At 34.7% G+C, this 25,241-nt stretch overlaps 1 protein-coding gene and 1 long non-coding RNA gene across 2 annotated transcripts in view; one reads left to right on the top strand and one right to left on the bottom strand.

Annotated features, from left to right (window-relative positions):
• LOC136802338 (DNA mismatch repair protein Msh3-like) overlaps nucleotides 1-25,241 on the bottom strand; it is a 214,101-nt gene that overhangs the window by 60,644 nt on the left and 128,216 nt on the right. The gene's annotated exons all lie outside the window — the stretch shown is intronic.
• LOC136802333 (uncharacterized) lies at nucleotides 2,899-4,631 on the top strand. Its single transcript, XR_010845992.1, has 3 exons — nucleotides 2,899-2,970; nucleotides 3,544-3,720; nucleotides 4,286-4,631. It is a non-coding gene; the product is annotated as an uncharacterized lncRNA (long non-coding RNA).

Raw genomic sequence — 25,241 nt, 5'->3', positions numbered from 1 at the left:
TGTATCTGTTTTTGACCCCGACTGATTTCCATCTGCCGTGTTTCATCATTATCAACCGATCCGGAACACCAAGATTTGCAGCTGCAGACGTTCTTCCCGAGCGCAAACTATGAACTCCATATTGCTTTTGGTCCAAACCTATGTCTTTTATCACCTTCTTGATATCGTCACGTACCGAACTGTAAGAAATTGGCTGATCTTTATTCCATAGACGATTGTTTCGTTTGGATTTAGTTACTCCTCTAAAAATAAAATTCTCAGAATAATTTTTTATGTTTGCCAATTTGAGGTACCTTTCCAAACCTTTTACCGGACACAGGTCTGAATTAAGTCTCGCAATGTAAACCCAGTGGCCCTGTCTGTATATGTCAGTTTTACTGCTTTGGATAAAAATTGTAGCATGATCATGAATGAATTTTATATCTGATCTTCTAAGCTTTTGGCATTCATCGAACCGTAGAAAAGCTGAAAAGGATAGCAAGCATATCGCTAAAGTCCTTGAATTTTTGAGGCTAGAACCAACGTCTAATTTCTCAAAATTTCCTCTCAAATCTTCGACGACTAAATCTTTCTTCTTCTTTGGTGTATACGCCAATAACCGTTTAAAGGCTTCCAATAGGTGCTTTACAATTGTAGAATTCCCGATCAAATACCCCGAAATAGCATGAAATAAGATTAAATGTTGCTCTTGAGTAGGTAAAGGGTTCACTTCCTGGAAACTACGACTCCATTCTTCCCATTTTTGGAAATAAAACTGATACTTAGCCACGGTGTTATTGCTTCTGGAATTCAAAAGAATTTCTGTTAATTGCTCAGATAGAGACTCTTTAGTGCTGGATCCTGGACATCAAAAGAGTTTTCTAATACGGTTTCTGAATCTGAGCTAAAAAGTAAAATTTTTTGTTAATTTTCTGCATTGAGAAAAAAAAAATTATTTTAACCGAACACACGTTGATTGTCACACTTGTAATTTTAAAGCTAGAATTGGGATTTCTAATTTTTCATTTCCCATCAGAGAACCTTGGAATCATCCTTTTCTGATTAATGCGACTTGATTTGCAAAATATCTACAATCCTTGACAAAAGGCTTAAAAGGGCTATTATCCCTGATCAGAAAGGTCCAAAAGGCTGCCGATGGCCAGAACGGTATTATTAAAGTCCCTGTTGTTCCAGGTTTGGCTGCTAGGAGATGTTTAATACACTTTGTTATTAAATAAATAGTTGGCACCATTAGAGCATTTTCCCCAGACCAATCAAAACTGAACGCGTCTACTTTGAATGAAAATGGACAAAAGTATTTTGAGCAAAAACGTGCACATTTAGTGTTAGAATTATCAGCAAAAAGATCTACAGAAAAAGGTCCCCAGAGTCTATTTAAAAAGGAAAAGAATTCTTTTGTGTCCGCATCTCCATTTAATTTCTAGCGATCCACGTAATTTTTAGAAAAATTCCTTTTGCCTTACACAAGTTATAAATGGTATTTGCTAAAAATTGTAGTTTTTCCTTATTACTTCCAACTTTAACAATTCTTTCAGCGGCAATGTTGTCTGTGTGCCAGAGAACATTGTTCCCTTGTAGTTTTGAATTGAAAGCATGCAGCGTAAAGGCTATTGCTAATAATTCCCTGAATGTTGAACTCTCGCCTTGTTCATGAGGCCATAAATTTCTGAAACTTATATCGTTATCCGAGATTGCTCCTATTCCTTTGTCACTTGCGTCAGAAAAAACTTTCATAAACGGAATTCGGAATTTCATTTTTATAAATCTCCCTCGAGTTTAACTCTTTGATGTTTTGCTGCCAAAACTTAATTTCTTCAATAGCATCTGGAAATTGTTCTAGTTTGAAATAAAAATCCCAAGAGATTCTACTTTCTATTAGTTTGTAAAGATTTCGAGTTTTTAAACGAACTATATTTCCTAACACAAACTTTGTTGACATGATTTTGGGTTTGCCTGCTGACTTTCACTGATAGAAAAAACTGTACTTTCCTTGGTCTGCTGGGTAGAAGCTATTCTTGGAACTGCAATGATTGGCATATCCTGTTTTATGTCCAAGTCGATCTCATCTGAGGTCTTCTTCTTGTTGCTCTTCCTTGGTCTGGGTCTTGGTGTTTCAGTTGTGATCGTTGATGCACTAGATTGCTTGAGCTTTTTCTCTCCAAATAATAATCTTGAAAATGTTTCCATTTTTCCCACATACAGTATACAAGAGAGTTAGAACGACGTGTGATTAGTTTGAAAATGTCTACCATTTTTATTGCACGCGAGAACAAGAATTTCACATTGTTAATTTACAGAACGATAGCAAAGGCTATTATCTTTCGGATGCCGTAAATAAATTCACATCTAATTTCTATTACCTCCATGCTCGCTTATTATCTCAACTAATGTAAAGAATTAATTTTGATACTTTTTTTTCGACAGATTCTGTTGGCCAAGTCGTTGCAGACCAGCAGGTCCAAGATGTTACAAACATCTTCATGCCGTCACCAAGTACATTGTAACCGTAAAAGCAATTGCTGAATTTATTCGAAAAGATTCCGCCACCAACACCTTGATTGCCTACACTGCTGCGAATCCTCTATATCCAAATTTATTCCAAGCTAATGCTCATTATTACTCTGTTACACTCGATTTGGGGAGATCTAACATCACTCAAGTTCCAAGAGTCACTGGACTTTGGAAATCCCAAAAAGGTACCCTTAAGGGCGGCACATACCGTACCCTCCATTTGCCTAAGTACTCCCCGGATATTTTTCCCAGTTTTATCTACTGAAGATCTTATCTTTGTCACAAGCAAAAATATCTGCAAAGTTGGAAAAGAAAACCTAAGAATTACAAATTTAGTTAGCCAAAAATAGTAGAAATTTATTAACTCGCGTTTTTCTACTTGCTTTCTTCCGGAAATTACAACAGTTGGGAAAAGTATTTTTTCATCACCTGTTTTCATAGTTCGAACTGACCCAAGAGGTAAAATCGCAATTACAGAACAATGTTATTTTTTATTGAATCAAACAGAAAAGTTAAATTTTTCGACATAAAATATTGATCGAATCATCAGGACCCTTTGAAGAGATCCCAGCTGGCATCGCATACAACGTTGTCTCAACGTTCATCCAACGTTATATGAATGTTGTGAGCGTTAAATAAACGTTGAAACAATGTTGTGTACCAGCTGGGATTTTGAGACTACCTGTTAATTTGTTTGTCTTTGTTAAAATTATTATATCGAGAATTTTATGAATTCAGAAGGAAAATTCTTTTCGGTATGTGGGTGCCCTAGGAGTTGAGTTTTTTACCCTTTCAAAGTCAATTTTGTCATTCTAAGAGTCGCCTTTTCAGCACAAATCAGTCTGTGTAAGAGTAAGGGTTTTTTAATCGAATGTTTACTAAATTTCTGAGATTTTACATAAAATTATAATTCATATAAGCATATAATAATCATAGGCTATGCCTGGATACTTTGAAAGCAACTTATAGACAAATGTTTCACATGTTATGATTATTAAAAGGACTTTTAGTGCTCTATTCTCTATAATGTAGCTACCAATGGAGGGTACAGCCAATGGACAAGCTGGTCTGTCTGTAACAGAATATGTGGACAAGGTCAGCAAACAAGAAGTCGAACATGCACCAATCCTGAACCTTCCAATGGTGGTACAAATTGTGAGAGTTTGGGACAGTCAAGTCAAATTAAGAGCTGCAACTTGAAGTCTTGCTGTAAGTTTTTTATCCAGCTCTCATAAAGTATCAATGTTTGCCATATTGAGGCCCCCTACAATCAAGGTCATAATATTTGACAAAATAGAGAAATTCCCCAGGAAAATTTGAAACCACAATCGATTTGTAAGTGCTCTAAAGTAGGTTCGAAGGGTACAGATATAACTCTGAGTTTTAACGCTAGACTTGGGACCTTAGGATCTGAGGATCCAAAAGCTAAAAAATAGTCCAATAAGGCTCAGAATATAGCCTGGAAGTCTGACAACCCCTCCAACATTGAAATAATTCGATTAAATTAAAGAGATAGCCCAAAATCGACTTTCTCGCCGGAACTTTAAATCTTGAAAAGCGTTAATATAACCGGAATTCTCAATATATTTTGACCATGATTGTAGAACACCCTTGATTCACGCATTCGCGTAAGTTTCTTTTTCTAAATTTACAAAAACTGAATTACTAAGTAGATCAGAGAAACTTTCTGGAAGGTCAGGGGAATTTTACGAAATTTAAGTACACAGTGATGAAACTTTTGATTATAATTATCTAATTGTCTTTTCATTTTTAGTCGAGACAAAAATTCAAGAATGCTCATGGAGGTCATACGTGGAGCAGAACAGCGGCTTGATCAAAGTAAAGCATTCCTTATGGTATCACTGACAGCAATCGAATCTTAGTCGTCTCTAGGAGACAAAGTCGATATTTTTTAAATTAAGGACATTCCTTCCGACAGCCTGTTAGTAGAAAAATGCCATTGTACATGCAAAGGCAACACCTTCTTTTCCCTGGGAAAAGTTGAAGATTCCTTTCTAGTCTTCGGTCGAACGACTTTATATCATTGGTACAGGCTAAAGCAAAGGCGTTCGTGACGTCACTCGTACTCGCGAATTATTTCCCAATACTTTAGCTGTAGTTTAAACGGCCGACATTTAGTCCTGTCTTTTCTAATTGTGAATTAAAGTGGGCAAAAGATTGGCTATCTACCAGTGGATACCCCTTAAAACCACATACCCCTTAAAACCCACAATGTTGCATTTTTGGCTTTCATAACTACCAGATTTAATTTTATGTGGTATGTATTGATTGAAAGTGATTTTTTACAACCTCTTATAAATGTTCTTTCATAAAATACCAAATTTTAAGGATTTTAAAGATGCTAAAGTATCTTAAAATTCGAAGTTATTCAAAATTTTATCAAAAATCCCTTCAAAAAATCAGGTTTTTTGGACCTAGAAATTACACAATTGAATTTAAGGTCATAAAACCTATACTTTTTAGATACCTATACTTATGGTAGGTATGAAAAAATCATTTTCATCTTCGTGAATAGACCCCAACGAAAATGACAGGCCCTTAAAATTCTACTTTAAAGCACTTTTATGGTGATGATCAATAAAATCTGAAATCGACTTTCTCAAAACCTGGTCATGTGCATACCAAAATGTCACAAATTTGATGGAGATTTAGAAAGACATTAGAACCATAGGTCAAAAATGAAGCGAATGAAGGTTTTGGCCTTTCGTAGCCGTTTTTGACGAAAAAACCACACACAATTGCATTATGGGCATGAAATCCTGAAAAATGAAAATATTGTTGTGGGAATGAATTTCTAGCAAGTCTTTGAACCATTGAATCACGAAGCAACACCAAATTTGTATCCATCAGCTTGAGTATCCCGTTAGCAAGGATCGGACTTTGTGGTTTTGAGCCTTATTTTTGTAGGTTTTAAGGGGTATTTTGATTTTAACACATATTTTTGAGATCATTTAGGTACTAATGGTATATTCATAACATTAGGAACTTTACAGTGAATCACTGTTCAAAATTTGAGGTCAAAAGAACTTTTTTGTAAAAAGTTATTCGAGAAAAACCATTTTGTAGGTTTTAAGGGGTAAATAGCTAAAACTGCACTTTTTCACTTCCTTGTGAAAAACTGAAAACTGTTTTCTACAAAACATCACTGCTAGGGAAGACAATCATAGACAACGTACTTTCAACACAAAAAGTTTCAGCCTTACACTCCAACTAAACAATGAGATAGAGGGTACCACTTTTTATTGTGGGTTTTAAGGGGTATCCACTGGTAAGGTCAATACCTTGCCTACTTTTGACGTCAGCGCAATTTATTCTTTCAATCTTTTCCAAAAATTTTAATTGTCAACTTTTTGTCCACTGTTTGCCTACACTTGCAACTAGAATAGACCTAGGGTAAAAAGTCGGTCGTCTAAACTAGAGCTTATTTATATTAATATTTTGTTTTCACTTTACAGGAATGTTATTTCAATAAAAAACACTCCACGACATCTTTATTGGTCTTTGTCAAAACGAGTGTACGTATTCATGAAGATCCATGTTCACATTGTTGTGCAAGATATTACGTCACTTTCAATGGACACGAATGTTCTCCAGTGCCGATAGACCAAGCAATTTCAATGGAGAGCAAAAATAACGATTGGATCCCTTTCACAATTCAAGGCATCTGTAAACTCACCAATTGGTCTGGTAATATTAAAGTGGGTTTAAACGTTGGACAATGCGGTTCAAAAGCGTCTCTCGACCCAGACACAGGCAATGATACTTTCGTCACCAGCAGTATAATTATAGAAGAGGTCGAAAATGCCAAGTTTATTAACGTTTAGAATGATGCAAAGTAGCCTAGTTTAGTTGAAAAGGACATTAATATTTTCCCAAAATGGGCATATATTTTCCACATCTTATAGTAGTTTAGTATTTTTGAAGGGGAAATTTTTCATTCATTCTTTATTTTAGAAGCTTTAAACCTGGTTAACCAATATTTAAGAATATTAAGTTTATTTGGTTAAAGAATTGAAAAAACAACAACAAATGATTTGAGGAACATTCCAACATAAATTGTCAACTATTTTCAAAGCTTTCTATTACTTGAATTTCTAACTCTAACTAAATAATTTCTCTCCTCAGATGATAAGTTGAATAAATATTCTCAATAATTGACTTTTTCTCTAATTTGAAGAAAGCTATTAAAGTATTCACTTGAAGATGAATTAGAGAGAGTCAATTTATTCAATCGTGCAGAAAAGACTATACCAATTAGGAACAAGCTTCTTGATTTTTTTTATTTAAAATTTATAGGGAATAGCTTTTATAGATGTGCTGATGCTGTTGTCAATCAGCAATGTATAGCTTTTAATAATAATATCAGTAATTTTTCTTGGTGGAGATAATAAAATGTTATTGCGCATAAAAAACTTTCACTTCGTCGTAGAGACTATACCAACTACGAAGAAGCTTCTTGAATTTTTATCTAAAATTTATAGGGAATAGTATTTGCAGATGTGTTGATGCTGCTGTCAATCAGCAATTTATAGCTTTTAGTAATTATATCAGTAATTATAATAATTTTTCTTAGTGGAGATAATAAAATGTCATTGTGCATAAAAAACTTTCTTTCTTTACTTTCTCGTAATGTAATGCAATGCAGTATATTTTATTCATAAGAAAATTCAAAAAAAAAAATGTACTCATCTTCATCATAAATTTTAAGAAGAAATCTTCATAGGAAATGGAAAACCGGCAATTATGTTAAAAAACAGCCTTTTATCTTTCAGAATTTTAAAACAGAACCTAAATATCTTTATTGGTTCGATTGTAATGGACACTTTTGTAAACCATATATTTGGGCTTTTTTCCGACAAGGGCAAATTTTGTGATGACGTCACCGGTTTTTTTCTTCCTAGAAGTTTGTATCATGATGGAGAACATATGCGCCAAATTTAATGGTCATAGTCATTGTCAAAATTCCGAACCTCGAAGATTTCGATCGAAAAATTGAGAATTGAAAATGCTGGGAAAAGAACTTGGAAAACTAACCTCGGGTTTAGGCTCAAACACCAATTTGTGGACTTCCAAAGTTTATGCATCAAAGATTTCTCAAGCTACAAAGAATAACAATTTCTTTTCATCGTATATTAAATCTTTCCCGCACTTCCCGCACGCTTTTCTTGCGTATTTATCCATCAATTTTAGCTTTATTGTGTCTTTACTTTGTAAATCATTTTTATTGACACTCACGATTTCATCACATATTACACCCCTTCTCAAAGACCCACTGGGAACCCTTCCCAATGGAAAATTTGGCCAAAATATGGTTCCCGGTGGAAAATTATCCTTAAATTTTTGTCCCCACTGCAAAAATCAAATAAATCAATCCTCACTGCAAAATATTTACCATTTTTCCCATCCCCACTGAATTTTCTGACTTGAAAACAAAAGAATATAAATCCCCATTCATAAAAATATAAGAAAATTAATCCCCATCGAGTTTCAGTTCGTTATTTTTATCTTCACTGGCTGAAAAAATCCTACCGGGTCTTTGAGAATGGGGTCGCATATAGTAGAATAAAAGGGCCGGTTCCAGGACAGATTAACTTTTTTAAAAAACTAATTATATTTTAAAAAAGTAATTAAAAATTAAAAACACCAATTAAAAATTAAAGAATTAAGAATAAGAAGAAATAAAAACAAAAAAACAATAAAATTTAAAAAAAGTTAATTAACTTTAAAAAAACTAATTTCCTCTAGCATGTTTTTCCATTGGGAATGATTGCTCAGTGTTGTTTGAAATTTTGAAGGTTACAATTTTAGAATGTTTTTCTCAACAAGCAGGATTTCTTCACTAATTTTCCCCAATTATGGAGACTCATGTGATAGACATGGCAGATACACAAGATAAAACATTAAAATTTTGATAATATTCATTTACTTTATTTCGATCTTTAACTAAAACCAATACAGTACAATGCAAAAATTATCTGTAAATACACATCACTCTTTCATTTTATCTTCTGAAATCTTGACTCTTTTTTGGATTAAAAACCGTCGTTTTTCGATCGCATATTCTAAAGCCTCCTCAAAGTCCATATCTTCCTCGTCTCTGACTCTGTGTAAAGTTTGCATTACAGAATCGTGAACTCTATCTTTTTTCATAGCTCGAAGGAACAGGATTCTTTCTTTGTATGCATCACCAATTGATAAGCCACTTTCTTGGCATTCTTCAATCAATTTGTCCCAGATATCTATCCTCGTTTCATCCTCATCTTCAGATGATTCGCTGTCATCAGAGTCTACTTCTTCATCGGTAGTCATTGATTCATCGTCTGAATGATCAATCTCCTCGTCTTCTGACTCTTTAGGATGTAGCCTTGCAACATGACGATTATAATTGCTTTTATTGACAAAAGTCTTCTCACAATCAGAACATTCATACATTATGTGTCTCTTCTCAATGCTTGAATTATTTGAAAAGAAAACAAGTGTTGCAAGTCAATTTATACCTAAAATCTTACATAGTTTGGTCTTGATCAGCCTATCAACTTTCCGCGTAAAGGCTAGTTACTCAGGAAACCCCGTATTCCTTCTCCTTTTGGCATCACCTACTCCTCAGTTGTTCCTCATTCTAGACTAGTTATGCTGACTATTTTTTCCCTTCAGGACTACGAGTAGTCCCTTCTCAACAACTAATTAGTCTCAATCTGTTTTAGGTTGGGACTATTCTATATGATTTATCTCCTATTTAGGACTACCTAGTCCTCTTTTATCTTCTGTTATGACTAAATAGTCTTTTTCAAGACTAAGTAGTCTTGGTTAGTCTTATATGTTTAGAAATGTCTAGTTAAGGACATGTTTTTTGACTGTACCAAAATGAAGATTCAGGGTATGCCTTCTTTAAGTTGATATGGTCTATAAAATATTTAACTGAGGTAGAATTAGTCTGAAAGGAGTAAGATGGATCTTTCCACTCCTTTTTTCTGAACATCTTGAGATATGATCAGTCAAAGTCCGAATTAATTGAGGATGAGAAAAAATCATCGACACTTTTGGACTTTAGAATCCCTCCTCATTTTTCACCTGAAAACTTTTAGTTTTGATGTCAAAAATTACATCACAGGATTTGGTGTTGATTAGCTTTCTGAATCTAATATCCCAATGCCAAAATGAGGAGTAAAAAGGGATCTTTTTTATCATTCTCTGATTGTGGGTGGTAATCCAATTTGGAGCTAAAAGATCCTTGACAAGCTTGAAAGTATCGATTGAAATATCATTTTTTTTTACTCATAAAGCATCAGAGAATCGATATCCGAAACAAGAATTTGTAAAATCGGAGTAGTTTATGATCTAAAAATATTCCGATATATCATTTTCATCACAGCTTACTCCTAACGTAATTTCAGTTACTCCAAACTTGATTTTTGGAAAGTCAATGGTTCCAGGAGTATTTTAGAACCTTCAGGAATCAAAAACATAAAGCTAGCAGTAAAATATGATCGAAAACTCAAAATGACTATTTGATCTTTGCCTACAGTCAGGCAATAAGTCACACCAAAATACACTAGATTTTAGGATTTCAGGTGATTTTGATCATTTCTTGTCAGAGTTACTGCAAATTTCCTATTTTTGAAGCCTAAAATCATTGACAATGGTACAGTAAAAAAAACACGTCCTTGACGGGTTATGTTTACTCCTTTTCAGGGGCCTACTACATCTAGGATACTTGACGCTTTGGAGCTAACGAAAATTTTTACCAGATCCTGGTCAGCCTACTGTGGCCTGTTTCTTGATAAGATCAACTAATTGCTTAGCTTCAGTTAATCCCACCCCGTTTAATTGATGTTTAATTGAGCAGAGACTCAAAGGCCGCGCGCGACTAGGCGCGCCGTAGGCGCGCCCTGGAACAACCCAAAAAAAATAATAAAAAATACACCCCCTAAAGGAGTGGGGACATGAGAAGTTTTTTTCGCGTTGGTGCAATGCAACATGCTCCATCCCACCAACCTGAAACACTTTTTTGCGTCGCCAGTCAACAGATTAAAAAGTATCCTTTCGTATTTTCAAATTCTCCAGCAGCCTCAAGGCAATTCAAAAACAATAGAGTAACATAGAACATAGAAGACTAACCAAGACTACTTAGTCTTAACAAAGACTACTTAGTCATAACAGAAGATAAAAGAGGACTAGGTAGTCTTAAATAAGAGATTAATCAAACAGAATAGTCCCAACTTAATACATATTGAGACTAATTAGTTGTTGAGAAGGGACTACTCATAGTCCTGAAGGGGAAAATATAGTCAGCATAGCTAGTCTAGAATGATTAAATTTTGTCCCTTGTCAGAAAAAACCTTTTTTTTGTCGTGTCGTGTCGCCACCTACAATTGGATTCATATTTTTAAAATCTAAATTACTCTGGGAAATTACCAACGCGAAAAAAACTTCTCATGTCCCCACTCCTTTAGGGGGTGTATTTTTTATTATTTTTTTTGGGTTGTTCCAGGGCGCGCCTACGGCGCGCCTAGTCGCGCGCGGCCTTTGAGTCTCTGCTCAATTAAACATCAATTAAACGGGGTGGGATTAACTGAAGCTAAGCAATTAGTTGATCTTATCAAGAAACAGGCCACAGTAGGCTGACCAGGATCTGGTAAAAATTTTCGTTAGCTCCAAAGCGTCAAGTATCCTAGATGTAGTAGGCCCCTGAAAAGGAGTAAACATAACCCGTCAAGGACGTGTTTTTTTTACTGTACCATTGTCAATGATTTTAGGCTTCAAAAATAGGAAATTTGCAGTAACTCTGACAAGAAATGATCAAAATCACCTGAAATCCTAAAATCTAGTGTATTTTGGTGTGACTTATTGCCTGACTGTAGGCAAAGATCAAATAGTCATTTTGAGTTTTCGATCATATTTTACTGCTATTTTACTGTTTTTGATTCCTGAAGGTTCTAAAATACTCCTGGAACCATTGACTTTCCAAAAATCAAGTTTGGAGTAACTGAAATTACGTTGTGATGAAAATGATATATCGGAATATTTTTAGATCATAAACTACTCCGATTTTACAAATTCTTGTTTCGGATATCGATTCTCTGATGCTTTATGAGTAAAAAAATGATATTTCAATCGATACTTTCAAGCTTGTCAAGGATCTTTTAGCTCCAAATTGGATTACCACCCACAATCAGAGAATGATAAAAAAGATCCCTTTTTACTCCTCATTTTGGCATTGGGATATTAGATTCAGAAAGCTAATCAACACCAAATCCTGTGATGTAATTTTTGACATCAAAACTAAAAGTTTTCAGGTGAAAAATGAGGAGGGATTCTAAAGTCCAAAAGTGTCGATGATTTTTTCTCATCCTCAATTAATTCGGACTTTGACTGATCATATCTCAAGATGTTCAGAAAAAAGGAGTGGAAAGATCCATCTTACTCCTTTCAGACTAATTCTACCTCAGTTAAATATTTTATAGACCATATCAACTTAAAGAAGGCCTACCCTGAATCTTCATTTTGGTACAGTCAAAAACATGTCCTTAACTAGACATTTCTAAACATATAAGACTAACCAAGACTACTTAGTCTTGAAAAAGACTATTTAGTCATAACAGAAGATAAAAGAGGACTAGGTAGTCCTAAATAGGAGATAAATCATATAGAATAGTCCCAACCTAAAACAGATTGAGACTAATTAGTTGTTGAGAAGGGACTACTCGTAGTCCTGAAGGGAAAAAATAGTCAGCATAACTAGTCTAGAATGAGGAACAACTGAGGAGTAGGTGATGCCAAAAGGAGAAGGAATACGGGGTTTCCTGAGTAACTAGCCTTTACGCGGAAAGTTGATAGGCTGATCAAGACCAAACTATGTAAGATTTTAGGTATAAATTGACTTGCAACACTTGTTTTCTTTTCAAATAATTCAAGCATTGAGAAGAGACACATAATGTATGAATGTTCTGATTGTGAGAAGACTTTTGTCAATAAAAGCAATTATAATCGTCATGTTGCAAGGCTACATCCTAAAGAGTCAGAAGACGAGGAGATTGATCATTCAGACGATGAATCAATGACTACCGATGAAGAAGTAGACTCTGATGACAGCGAATCATCTGAAAATGAGGATGAAACGAGGATAGATATCTGGGACAAATTGATTGAAGAATGCCAAGAAAGTGGCTTATCAATTGGTGATGCATACAAAGAAAGAATCCTGTTCCTTCGAGCTATGAAAAAAGATAGAGTTCACGATTCTGTAATGCAAACTTTACACAGAGTCAGAGACGAGGAAGATATGGACTTTGAGGAGGCTTTAGAATATGCGATCGAAAAACGACGGTTTTTAATCCAAAGAAGAGTCAAGATTTCAGAAGATAAAATGAAAGAGTGATGTGTATTTACAGATAATTTTTGCATTGTACTGTATTGGTTTTAGTTAAAGATCGAAATAAAGTAAATGAATATTATCAAAATTTTAATGTTTTATCTTGTGTATCTGCCATGTCTATCACATGAGTCTCCATAATTGGGGAAAATTAGTGAAGAAATCCTGCTTGTTGAGAAAAACATTCTAAAATTGTAACCTTCAAAATTTCAAACAACACTGAGCAATCATTCCCAATGGAAAAACATGCTAGAGGAAATTAGTTTTTTAAAAGTTAATTAACTTTTTTTTAATTTTATTGTTTTTTTGTTTTTATTTCTTCTTATTCTTAATTCTTTAATTTTTAATTGGTGTTTTTAATTTTTAATTACTTTTTTAAAATATAATTAAAAAAGTTAATCTGTCCTGGAACCGGCCCTTTTATTCTACTCATATTCTTTTCTTTATTTCGTGACATCCAAAAAGTTGGTCCGTTGTGTTTTCGCTACTTTTGCATACCAAGCACATTGTTTTTTTCTGGGTGGAAATTTTTCATGTTCTGATTTTGACCATTCTGTGAGCATTTTCCTGTGAAAAAGGGTAGGTATGTAGTTGGAGACGACTTTTCCATTTCTATACCAACAGCGGGTTAAGAGGATGTATCCCATCCATTGAAACGTGAAACATGCTCCATGTAACGTCCATGTGAATTATATTTTTCAAAACGAGGCTGATTTTCAAATTCCTTTCAAAAGGATAAAAACGATATTTGTTAAGTTAATCGTGCTTTTCTTCAGAAGATATAACCACCAAAACAAGCTCAGCCCCAGTCTTTTAATTTCATCTTCAAAACAGAAAATAACAATCAAAACAGACTCAATCCCATACCTTTGAGCTTTTACTTTTACTTTTGCTGCTTTGGTATTTTTACAGGACCATCAAAAGGATAACAACCTATAAAATAAGATTGGAAACAAGCTGGTATGAAGATCCTTTTGTTAGTTTATTGTTAATGGACGTTGGAAAAGTGTATAAAATGAGAAGGAATTAACTCTACCACACCACACATTCAAGGAGCCTTCTTGAGTGAAGACTGAAGACAAAAGAAAGACAAGTGACTTCTACTTCTTCAGGTTAACATTTTTCATTTATTAATTCTTTTAAATAAAATTTTCAAACGGACCCTCTAAAAGGTTTATCATATTCATCAGGCCCGGTGGAAACAGAAAGACTGGGGAGACTTCAGCCTCCCCAAAATGATACGAATCAATTTTGCTCCATTGTCCCAGGGATAAAAGTGAAATTTCACTTTTATTGGTAAAAAGAAAGGCTGTTTTTTTTTTCGAAAGGAAATACAAAACGGTGAGTTTTACTTATTTTTGTGAAAGAAGACCCAGCCTAATTTGTTAAAATACTTTATCAGATGATTTTTTATATTTGACTTAGAGATTACTTTTATGGTCTAAGAAACACCTCTTAAGTTCTTGACCCAATTATTTTCCAAAGCTGAGATATTCGACTTTGAATTTTTGAATTTTTACTTGAAACAAAAGAAATTCAATGTAAAGACTGTGTAAAGACTCATTTTTAGAAATTTCTAAGTCAAATATGTATGTGATGCTCAGTTTGAGTTAGAAATCGCCATTCTCGGTCTAACTCGTAGGAATTGGATTGGGCTTCATGGTCAAGCCAAAAAAAAAGATCAAAAGTCGTCTTTGCAGGGAGATTTTAAGAGCCTGTTAAATGACGCGCCTTACGCGCCCACGCGCCCACGCGCCTTTAAGTTTTGACCCTTTTTGACCCTTCTTACGCGCCTTATTATCGATGTGCCCTAAATTTTTGACGCGCCTTACTTATGACGCGCCCTGAGGTTAAGTATCAGTAGATAATTCAGGACGACGGACGAATTTTTGAAGCCTTCGTTCGCGCCACGGCACTTTTCTACAGGCTAACCCGAAAGCTAGGCAGACATACGCCGGGCAAAAATATCGGATTTGCTCTAGAACGAGAAACTGAACGGAAACGTGTTCTAGAGCAAACCCGATATTTAACCTCGCTATTAGTTCTTTTCAAAGCAAGTAAGGAATTGTGTTTAATGTCAGCATATTTATTCTTCTTATAAGCATCTTCTTTATAAGAAACCAATCAAATAGACCCCAAGTACACCACAATCGATTACATTTTTAAACTAGCATTAACTATCGCTATAAATGCCCCCATAGCTCTGAATTTATGATAATTTAATAAGGAATGCTACTTTTAGCCTGAGTAATCGCCCTACCGTTACACTCTTATTTATTTATAAGCATAACGCTTATAAGCACAATTTAGCTAAAATTTGGAAAATAATAAGGCATAATCAATTACTTAAGTATGAACTCGCAAGAAAATAACACACGTCAAAATCACGTCAAAATTTGCAAAAATTTAAGGTAGTAATACTGTAAGGCACGTCAAAAATTTAGGGCGCGTTGATAATAAGGCGCGTAAGAGGGCGCGTGGGCGCGTGGGCGCGTCAATAAATGGAAGGCGCGTGGGCGCGTAAGGCGCGTGGGCGCGTAAGGCGCGTCATTTAACAGACTCAGATTTTAAGCCAAAAAGTCAAAAAGCGAATTACCACTGGGTACCTTTCTATCATTCAGGCAGGTCCGTGTGCAGCTTTAATTCCTCTAATCTACCCCCCCCCCTTTACCGCCGCCTAACCCGCCTTTCCTTAATCGGGCGGCGCCCTCTAAAGCTATCCAACGAACTATAAGCGAGTTTCTAACTCCATTTAGATCCTGATATATAAGCTTTTAAAGTTTGAACTAGCGATTTTCTGTAAAAAACTTTTTTTTCCTTAAAAAATGACCGTGTCACTTAAACACTTAATAATCACTTACAGTTTTAAGATTTTGAGGGAATTCCCCCTTTTCCCCAAATATTTCGACGCCGATTTTAGTCTCACTACTCTTGGAGAAACTCAATTATTGAATTTTCAAAACTTTCAAATCACAAAAACAAAGCTAAATCATGCAATGAAAATGCAGTGAATATCACTTTTGACCAGATTGGGGAATAGAAAAAACGTCGAAAAATATTTTTAAACTTCTCCTATTTTGCTATTTTTATAGTCTAGAAATAAAGCAAAAAGTAATGGAGGGAACAAATAATCGTATTATCATATTACGCCTATACTGCTGTATTACACGCATTATGAACGACAGTCCAGTCTACTATTTCTATTTTGTTGACTACTGTAGTGTAAAGGTAAAAACTTCGACTACGGTGTTCGATCCCCTGCCGGGTCATACTAAACTTCACATCAGTACAAAATGGTGATTGATGTCTCCTCTGATTGATGCTCAGCAGTTAGAGAAGAATCGAAGTAAGTCGAGCAATTCCGGGGAGAAAGTGGCGCTCGACCCTGCCTTGAGTAGATAGCTATCGAAAGAGGATTTTTTTCCTTTCTAATCATTGTTAATTGTTAATTGTTTATATTTTAACAGTTCTTTCTTCTTTAGATGAAGAATAAATCAAGTGTGCCAGTTTGGATGAACGGAAATATTATCCTTGCGAGGAAGGGAATGGATATGCTGTATTGAAAACATGTCCGGGTAATCAGCTTCATTGGCCACAGAAAGAAATTTGCTACCAGCCAGATGAGGATGAAACACAGGGTGACCAAGACGTACGCGTGAGAAGAGCAAGCAATCCACCAGCTAAAAATAAAGGACGCAACGCTACTATTATAGAATGAAAACTCCTCCGCTCTGATGTATCCTTGGTTGAATTTTACGATGCCAAGAATGATCAATTTTTATCGGGCGTCTCTTTATGGTCTATGGAAGAATTGGAAAAACATCGAAAAAGAAGATTTGCTCGTCCTTCAACAAATTACCAATTTGATTCTGGCAAAACAGAGGATAGTCGAATGAACCTCATAGATATTGATGTTTCATTGAAACTAAGCTTTATGGGTAAGATTTATTATTACTAAATGTAGATTGGCCTTAAATTTCAAAACTTAGGCTGAATAAAATCTAAACCAGGCTCTATCCGATCTGTCAATTAAAACAAACTTATCGAGAACAAAAATTTGCTTGCGAAAACGAAAGTGGTGACACACAGCATACAGAGCTATAGGATTTGGTTCATTATTGCGGTTATTTAAGGGTAGATTTAATACTAGAGAATTTGTTCTGTCAGACTTCACTGACATTTTCTACAAAAATAGGATAAGTTTGGTTATTATAATCTTTTTTCAGGTAGTCTTATCAAAGTGTCCGTTAGTGCTCCGACAATCCGATGTGCTGACAACGGACGAAAAATTCACACTGGCTTAACAATCCACTTCATTTTACAATGTTTTACCGGTCACAGCGGTAATGAATTTCCCCAAACAATGCGATAACAAGCAAGCAACACACGTCGTTAGCAAATGGCAGACTAAATTGGCTTTTTTTTGCCTGAAATGGCCGTTTTATAAAGACAAAAAAAAGTGAATTGTCGTGATGTGAACTGTCATGAGACAGACCTCGTTTTATACAAGGTATCTTTTTTTTAATCTATGCCGAAAATTATTTTGGCAAATTATCCGCAAAAATAATTTCGCTTAAGGTATTTTGAAGCTTCGTTAAGACTTAAAAAAATGAACAATTTAAAAGGAAAAAGGATAGATAGCCATAGAGTGTCGTCGACATCATTCATAATTGTTATGAAATTCAAAACGTTTCATTTCACTTTTCCACTTAAAAATAACACTAGACCATATTTTTATCAATTTTTCAGATTATACCGCTCAGCCTCCAGATTACGTCAATGCTGTTCCTATTGAAGTCCAGTTAACTCCCATTCAAGATTTCTGTGATGCCACAGATACTATTTTAGTTAGTATAAAAGACAGCTTGACAAAAAAAAAAAACAGTCGAAATGCTCATCCACTTCAACGTCCTTAGTATGGAGATAAATACCTTGTTGAGCTCTGGACCTGTTTTTGAATACCCTGTCATTCGAGAAAATTTAAACCTTTATAAAATTAAATTGAAAAGCAAGTTATTGAAAATCAAAAAAAAATCCAAACCCTTTTACCAGACATCAGAGCAGGAAAAGAAGGAGCAAAGGAGTTGAATAATTTGGTGCTGGAAGCCAACGAATCACCATTTGAATTCGTTAAAAGTGAAGCATTCCTCAATTTACGAAGCTTGGAAATCCGCGCCCTTAATTTGTTAACTGTTGGATTTAATGAATATTCTTTAAAGAATTTTAGAGTAGCAGATTTTAAGAATCCCACAAGAGCACAAATTATGATGACCCACCGCCATGTCGTTGTTTTAGACGTCAATATCTTGCAATCAAAAAAAATCACGCAAAAGTTTTTACAAAATGAAAAAATCAACTTCTCTTTTTGGTATAATAACAATGCTAAGGCCAGTGAACTGGGTAGACAAAAAAAGTTTTTCAAAAACTTTTTGGAAGCCAATAAAAACTCAAAGAAGTTTGGTTACCTTATTTCAATCAATTTACGAGACGAAGACCAACCAATCATGGTTCAAGCATTATCCCTGATGTACGTCAAATAGGAAAACCTAAAGTGACCTTTGTATCTTACGACCATTTCAAAATTTCAGTCACAAAGCCAAACAATACATGGGTGACTCATTTCTTGGTGGAATACTGGCCAATCATCGATGACAGCGAAGAAACTAGGCTTACGTTTGCTTTCAGTCATCAAAATACACGAAACGTCACCATCACTAACTTAAACCATTTGACTACATACGAATTCCGTATCGTCCATGTGATAGAATTTGGTATTTCTCCAAACGGTGAAAAAGTCAATGTGACAACTAAACCATCCTCCAAACCAACCATGCTGTAATTTCAAAGTTCTGAAAGTTCAATGCAGATATCTTGGAGTGAACCAGTCTATCGAGCTAATGGTATCAAGATAGAGGATTATCGTGTTGTATTGAAAGGTAAGAATAGATCGAAGGATGATGATGATGATGATGATGATGATGATGATGATGATGATGATGATGATTAATATTTTCTTTATTGCTTCATGAAACACACGTATACACTGGATAAACAACAGTCTAATTTTTCATAGTTTTCTTATGCTCTAATTATGTCCGCAGCATGACATTATTATTCTCTCTCATTGCTTCATTACATTTTTTTTCATTCTTTTTCATCAAAACACGGTCTTTCAATTCCCAAATGAGAATTAAAGTTTTCCTTAGAGAGGCAAATGCATCAAAATAATTGCTAATTGTATCAGTCCATCTAATTTCTATTACGTCCATGCTCGCATATCTGAATTACTCTAAAGAATTTCAATGTGGAAAAAAATCATAAAGTGGTTTAATTTTGATACTTTTTTTTTCAACAGATTCTGTTGGCCAAGTCGTTGCAGACAAGCATGTCCAATATGTTACAAACATCAAGTTTGACAATCTTAATACCGTCACCAAGTACATTGTAACCGTAAAAGCAATTGCTGAATTTATTCGAAAAGATTTGACCAACACCACCAAAAAGATCCAAGTATACAGCCATCCAGCAACATTGATTGCCTATACTGTTGCGAATCCTCTGAATCCTAATTTATTCCAAGCTAATGCAGATTATTACTCTGTTACACTCGATTTGGGGAAATCTAACATCACTCAAGTTCCAAGAGTCACTGGATATGTTGTCTGGTACAGTTTAATTGATTCAGCTGGGAAAAACATAAAGTCTGGAACTAGTCAAATACAAAGTTTCCCTGGCAAAAATGATCTAAAGAAAATTATTGGCTTGGCATCAGGATTTACCTATGGACTCGAAGTTCAGGTGATTCGATTTTATATAATTCCTAATATAACAAGATAAAACAATATTCCTAAATGATCTTATTGAATAGCTCCACAAAAGCCACTTCTCTCAAGTATTCATTCTTCCAGGGGGGGGGCGTACTAGGGTTGCGAGCTGACGGGGGGTTGCAGCCCGACTTTCGACTCTCGGACCCTTACCGGAACTAAAAAGGAGAAAAAAAAGGAAAGTTTTGTGAATTTTACGACCCTTACCGGGGCAAATTTGACCAATTTTGACCAAATTTCGATCTTTCTGGGGGTAAAAAGTTGAAATTTTCCTATTTCTCCTACCCTTAGTGGGACTGAAAATTTATTTTCTTATTTTTTCGACCCTTTGAGGGACTTTGGAATTCCAAAAAAGGTACCCTTAAGCGCGGCACATACCGTACCCTCTATTTGCCTAAGTACCCCCCCGGTATTTTGCCCAGTTTTATTTACTGAAGATCTTATCTTTGTGACAGGCAAAAAAAATCTGCAAAGTAGAAATCAGTAGAAAGTCTGTTTTCATAGTTCAAACTGACCCAAGAGGTAAGAATTCGCACGCAATTACAGAACAATGTTATTTTTTATTGAATCAATAAAACTTTTCTGTAAAAGTTAAATTTTTCGACATAATATTGATCGCAAGGACCCTTTGAAGAGATCCCAGCGAACATGATATACAACGTTGTCTCAACGTTCATCTAACGTTATTTGAACGTTGTGAGCGTTAAATAAACGTTGAAACAATGTTGTGTACCAGCTGGGATTTCGAGACTACCTGTCAATTTGTTTGTCTTTTTTAAAATTATTATATCGAGAATTTTATGAATTCAAAAGGAAAATTCTTTTCAGTATGTGGGTGCCCTAGGAGTTGGGTTTTTTACCCTTTCAAAGTCAATTTTGTCATTCTAAGGGTCGCCTTTTCAGCAAAAATCAGTCTGTGTAAGAGTAAGGGTTTTTTAATCGAATGTTTACTAAATTTCTGAGATTTTACAAAAAATTATAATTCATATAAGCATATAATAAGCCTAGGCTATGCCTGGATACTTTGAAAGCAACTTATATACAAATGTTTCACATATTATGATTATTAAAAATACTTTTAGTGCTCTATTCTCTATAATGTAGCTAGCAATGGAGGGTACAGCCAATGGACAAGCTGATCTGTCTGTAACAGAATATGTGGACCAGGTCAGCAAACAAGAAGTCGAACATGCAACAATCCTGAACCTTCCAATGGTGGTACGAATTGTGAGATTTTGGGACAGTCAAGTCAAACTAAGAATTGCAACTTGAAGTCTTGCTGTAAGGTTTTTATCCAGCTCTCTTATAATTTTTAACGCTAGACTTAAGACATTAGGATCTGAGGATCATAAAGTTCAAAAATAGTCCAATAAGGCTCAGAATATAGCCTGGAAGTCTGCCAACCCAAATTGAAATAGCCCGAAATCGACTTTCTCGCCGGAACTTTGAATCTTGAAAAACGTTAAAATAAGCGGAGTTCTCACAATATTTTTACCATGATTGTAGAACACACTTGATTCGCGCATTCGCGTAAGTTTTTATTGCTAAATTTACAAAAACCGAATTACTAAGTAGTTCAGAGAAACTTTCTGGAAGAATTTTACGAAATTTAAGTGCACAGTGATAAAACTTTTGATCGCTATTGTCTAATTCATTTTTTTTAAATGTCAACGCATTTAATTTTAATAAAATAAATCACAAATTTAATAATAGAAAATTGTAATTATCTTATTGTCTTTTCATTTTTAGTCGAGACAAACATTCAAGAATGCTCATGGCGTGGAGGTATGCAGAGGAAAAGCGGCCCGCTCATGGTAAAGCATTCGTTATGGTGTCTCTGACAGCAATCGAATCTTAGTCGGCTCTAGGAGACAAAGTCAATGTTTTTTAAATAAAGGTCATTCCTTCCCAGTGAGCTTGTTAGTAGACAAATGCCATAGCACATGCAAAGGCAACACCTTCTCTTCTCTTGGAAATATTGAAGATTTCTTTATAGTCTTCGGTCGAACGATTCTATATCTGTGGAAAGTAGCTGTAAGTCTACGGAAAGAAACGGCGCGTGCGCAATCATGTGACTTAGATTGCGTACTGTACATAGTTTTTATATTCATTCTTAAAGTATATTCAGTAGCGGAAACACGTATAAAGATTATATCTAAAATCTTCAATGTTTCTACGTTTTTACTGATACTCATGATCCAGAACTATCAAGAGTACAGAAGATTTTACAATATCATTGGTGCAGGCTAGAGCGAAGGCCATCGTGACTTTCATCATCATTTTCACTATCTAATGAGTTGCTCACTAGGTCTTGCACTTCATCATTTTCTTGTTGAGCAAAGGCATCTTGATTATGCATGAGGTCATTACGATAGTTTTGTAACCATTTATAAATCTTTCATTAGGCCTCATCTTGATTATGGTGATATAGTATATGACCGCCCGGGAAATGCTACCTTTGTGCAGAAGCTTGAATCTATTCAATATAATGCCTGTTTAGCTATAACAGGCTGTTTTCGTGGAGCGTCTCAAGAAAAACTTTATTCAGAACTTGGTCTTGAAAGTCTTGCTGACAGGCGCTTTGCTAGAAGAATGACATTCTTCTATGGAATTATTAACAATTTAGCCCCTTCGTATTTACGTAACTACCTACCAGTAAGACTTACAGCACCAGGTGGCCTTAGAACAAGAAATCCTATTTATCCTCTTAATATACGAACTGAGCGTTTCCGTAACACTTTTTTTCCGTACTGCATATCTCAGTGGAATGTTCTGGGAGGTAATATACGAGATCTATTTCAATTAAAACTTTCAAAAAAGCAATCTATGAATTTTTGAGACCCAAGCAATCTCATGTTTTTGATGTTCCTGACATTCAAGGAGTGATCTTTCTTAATCGACTTCGGGTCGGTTTCAGCCATCTCAACGAGCATAAATTTAGACATGGCTTCCGCGACACTTTAGACCCTTTCTGTGGTTGCCGAACTAACTCTGTTGAAAACACTCAGCGCTTTCTTCTGCACTGCTCTATATATTCCCATGCAAGACAATCTTTGTTCGACAAACTTCAGACCCTAGGCATTATTTTTCATCCGCCACTTAACCCTCCTTTTTTCGGTCGGCTTTTATTATATGGGGATGAAAGTTTCACTTCAAATCTAAATAAATCTATTCTTTGTTCTGTTGTTGAATTTCTTAACGAAACTGGAAGGTTTAGCGGTACTTTATTTTAGGCTTTTACCTAACAATTGTAGCTTCCTTCTCCCAGATTTTTTCTTTATTTACTTATTTATTCATTTTTTACATAGTCTAGTACCTCTGGCGATATAACGTTAGTTCCTAGCGGGGGGAGGGACTATATTTTATGTTTAAGTAATGTTTTGTAATATATGTTCGTAGTGTACACGTGTTTTTGTTTCAATAAAGAAAAAAAAAAAAAATAGTTTTAAAGTACTAAATTAACAAGATGACCATCAGGTTAAAAAATGTGCTTGTTCTCGTTAACAACTGCATTGACTTAATCTAAATTGAGCTTCAACACATATGAACTATCAAGTTTCAAATCATTTTCTTCTGATCTAAATGGATAAAACAACATTAGAAAATGGTGGGAAAATTTTTCTGGATGTTTGTTTTTGTTAGGAGTGTAGTACCTCAAAACTTTTGGAACTTTACGAAGCTTAAGTTTTTCCTTACTATTGAGTAATTTGGCTGATTTTGGAAGTGTTTGGGGTTCTTGATGATTCACTGCACTTGTTGATTCATTTAGTACAGTAGGCTGCCAATCATTTTCATCATTTGTATTTTTTGTCATTGTCTAATGTATAGTTTGCACAGATATGGCATAAAACATAGTATTGCTAAGGGGTAGGGGAATCGAAATCACTATGTTTCCAATTTTTTTTCGGACACTTTGGTGTGATTTTCGGACAAATATGACGGTCTCAGGCAAAAATCATAGGGTTAAAAATTAATGAAAATTTTAGCTCCAGAAAACAGAGACCTGTTGTATATTTTTGGAAAGCTCTCAAAAAATTAAGATTAGAGATATATTGCAAGTATAGGTGGGTATATTAACCCTTGAAAACCGTGTTTTTCAGCCAGAAACAGCTATTTTGCCCAGTTTTTGAAGCTCAATATCTCGAGTTAGGTACTGAAATCACCTATACTTGCAATATATATATAGTGATTCAGCTATATATAGTGTCTAAGTAGGAGGGCCCATCGGGCCAGAAAATCTTTGAATTTCGATCCTCTAGATTGGCTAAAACAGCCACCTTTTTATGCCCAATGTACCATAAACCAGAGATAAAGAATTAAAATTCACTTCATTTAAACACAAAATGAAGCTGGTAAAACTGGTTTTTTGGGTTAAAGTGTTTAAAAACCAAAAAAAGAGTAGCCTCTAAAATATGGAAAAATGAAGGAAAGAGAAAGGAAGTGTAAAACATTGGCAATTTATTATATCAATGACAAAAATCATAACTATCATGAATTTTTTAAGAACTTTTTGAACTTTACACAAAAGATTATAAATTATACAAAAATCTTTATCTGATCGTGATAATAGCAATAACAATAATAATAATATTTACCAAACTGTCTAAAATCTTTTAGTATAATTTTGATTCTTATCTATATATTAATAGCCGTAGTCTGTATGTGTGTTTGTTTTTTGTATGTCACTTTCGTTTTTGCAAGCAATGTTTTGTTCTTTTAAAAGATGACTTTTGCTTCTTGCTCCACAAATGTGTTAAATCAGATTCGCGCCGTTTTAAAAAATCCTTTGAGTTGTTCGATAAGTTTGTTTTAATTGATATTGATAGACTTTTTTTTCTTTTCTTATGTTTTCGAATGTAATTAACGACCTTATTTGATTTGAGACATTCGAGTTCTTTTCAAAACAAAACAAAATAAAATCTTTTAAACAGAATCTGTTAAAGAAAAGACAAGTTTGTTAGAACATAGAGGTATAAAGAAAAACAGGAGTTGAATGTGTCGGTAATTGGTCGTTAAAGTCTTTTGATTTCTTTTATAAAATGTATCAAAAGAAATTCTAAGCTCGCCCGATGAAATAAGACTTTTTAGTAGAACTCAAGTTTGCTATGAACATTCTAATAATCAGTATTGAAGATTCTCGCCTTTTAATATACGAAAATTAGATAAAAATTCGTCTACGAAGCAAGTTTATGTTCCATTTCGCTATCCGTTCAATTTTGTTTTGAAAAGATATTTTCTCAAGCCAGAAAATGAAAAGTTCTTTATAAGCACACACGATTTCAGACTCAATGTGTAGACATAAAGTCGCTGGAGAATTTTGGAGGAAAGTATCAAGCAATAGAGTTCACCTTAAGGAAAACATTGATCGAAAAATCTTATCATTTGATGAAGGATTGCCAAGTTTACAGGCCTTTTTTTAGTCCAAATATTTTCTTACACTGATGTCAGAAACAATGAATCTCGTCTCATCTAATTTCTAAAGCTTAAATGAGCCAATAGGATTTCACCTATGG

The sequence above is a fragment of the Clytia hemisphaerica genome, unplaced genomic scaffold (assembly GCF_902728285.1).
Source record: "Clytia hemisphaerica strain Z4C2 unplaced genomic scaffold, Clytia hemisphaerica genome assembly, whole genome shotgun sequence".
NCBI classification, from domain to species: Eukaryota; Metazoa; Cnidaria; class Hydrozoa; order Leptothecata; family Clytiidae; genus Clytia; species Clytia hemisphaerica.
This window is presented reverse-complemented; position numbering and strand designations above follow the sequence as displayed.